Source organism: Pinus tabuliformis, chromosome Q (assembly GCF_031772625.1).
Source record: "Pinus tabuliformis cultivar Carrire ecotype Pingquan chromosome Q, CPIR1, whole genome shotgun sequence".
Classification (NCBI taxonomy): Eukaryota; Viridiplantae; Streptophyta; class Pinopsida; order Pinales; family Pinaceae; genus Pinus; species Pinus tabuliformis.
In genome coordinates this window covers 334,840,406-334,842,875 of record NC_142296.1, presented here as the reverse complement: position 1 = coordinate 334,842,875, position 2,470 = coordinate 334,840,406, and positions in this window count along the sequence as shown.

Here is a 2,470-nt window from a genome sequence, read left to right as displayed (position 1 = left end):
AGTGTATTCATTCGTGTTCTATTTTTCGAAGACTTTTTTCTTTTTTTCTTTTGACTTTACGTTACCTCTTATATATATGGGTCAATGATGATGCACCAAGCTGATAGGAATGCCTTGAATCTAGGCCGACATATCAAGGAGATGCATTTTATAGAGTAGATTTTCACGCTAATAGTGACACTTAGCGTAACCTTTGAACTTATGAAGTTTATAACACTTATGATAAAACATAAAACTGTTAAAGATATCAAGAAGAAGTCTTTGACCTATGGTAAACACATCTTGCTCATGAAACCCATGATGCAAGGAATAAAAATTTTCTTCATAATATTATAGTTACAAGTCATAATGAAAACCAAACCTAGTTACGTTTCCTTCAACACTCCCTCTTAACTAGGGAGGTATTCATTAAATATTACATGGCTATTGAACATTAAAGAGATCTCATAAGAAGAGTTGGACTAGTAATCCATATGTATAACATCATTATAACCAACATTGTCACATAGCAAGGCCTTAACTAACAACTTTATCTCTCAATAGATCAGAGCAATGTTGGCGAGACCAATGATGATAGACAGCTACATCATTGTCTCTCAAGCTTCATACACACCTAGGTGTTCACTGAGTATGACCTTCTAGGACTATTCTTATCTTGGGTCCCCATCCCTCAAATAATATCGGTCCTCTTGCCTACTCTTTTCTTGGATGCCCTACACATCCTCAAAGAGTATCGGATGCCAGATGATTACTCAATCCTCCATATTTTCTTTAAAATGAAGACAAGGATAATGTGTCTATCTCTTCCTCCTAATTGAGGAAGATATACCCAAGTTTCCTCTGACTAGAAACTTGACCAAGCTCCTTTGTAATTAGGAATTTGTTAGAACTCCCTCTTAGCGAGGGACTTGTCCATTCATCAACAACTTCTTCTTCATGGGTTCTTCAGCTGCTTGATCAAATTCTTTCCTTGATGTCATCAAATTAGTCGAGCTTCTTCCTCGTAGGACAACAACCATCGATCACTTTCCTTCTTATTTTGTCATGTCATTCCTTTCTTCATGGAAACTGGCCTTCCTGGTATATATTTGGAACCTTCTTTATATGGATACTTCTTTTTCTTCATGCTTCTTTTAGGAGTTTCCATCAATCGCATGAATGTTGGATGTACTTGTACTTACAAATCTTGTTCTAGTGGCCTTGTATGAACTTCATCTAGATATATTCAAGAAATCAAAACATATCATTAAATCAAATCGTACCTTTTGAGATGGCTCTTTATCATGACATCCTTTTAGTAGGTATCAACATCCTTCATACTTGTTGACACATTTCCCAAAGATATACATTGTCAAGTGCCCCCATCTTTTTCAGACTTTCATCAGAATCTTCATATCTTCCGAGTGATTTCCTAGTCAACTCTTCTTAGTCTTTTGGATGTTGATTGCCTTCATCATGGTTACATAGATCATGATCTCTTCCTTTCTCACTCATTCCATTCTCAAGGGTTCCTAATCAATGTTCTTGTAATCGTATTCAACCACCTCATACTTTATGTGGGAACATATTGTGTTGATTTCATCTAGTGCGACTTATGTTTTTTTGCATATTTTTCAGAGGAGGAGATGTTTTTTCTCGTTATCATGCTTCTTAAGATAGAAATAGTGATCCATGTTACTTGCAACCATACAACATGACATTATAAAATTAAATACAAGCATACATACCTCATTTTACCTTTAGGTCATATAGGCTTCTTCTAGCAGCTTCCTTGATCTCATGTTGATCATGTCAACTTCTTTTACTAGCTTCTTTACCAATATGATGTACTTGTACCACTTAGACATCAAGTACAAACCAATTTTGTAGAAGCACAAATTGGTCATAACAAAAACATTAAAGTAGTGGAAGCATTTATAATTTTCATAATCAGCAAGAGATTACACTCTCAATTACTTCAATCATCCAGACTAGGTTTGATATGAACCCTAAGTCATATCAACAATTCAATCATGATTAGATAATTTGAGAAATCATATGATAGACTATCTATTATAGTTTTCGGTAAACCCTATATTTTATCAGCATGAATTGCTTCTACTAGGGTTTGATGTAAACCCTAGATTTTCCATCTATAAATTCTCAGCACATAATTTATGGATTTAGATGAATACACATACTAGAGAATTTAATCATTACTAGGATTTAGTTACAAACCCTAGATTTCAATCATCATCCTATAAATTTCAAACTTTGACTAGGGCTTGACTATCAAACCCTATATCCCATTTTCTTTGGAAAATTTGATCAGCACATATTTCTAGGAGATAGCCATTATATAGTTAGGCAATATATTGACCAAGACTAAGCAAGGAAAAGAAACATGTACCTAAGTTTCATTCCTAGGACTTTTCATGGCACAGATCTTTCTTGTAGACCTAACTAAAACTTAGGTTTTTGATTCATTATC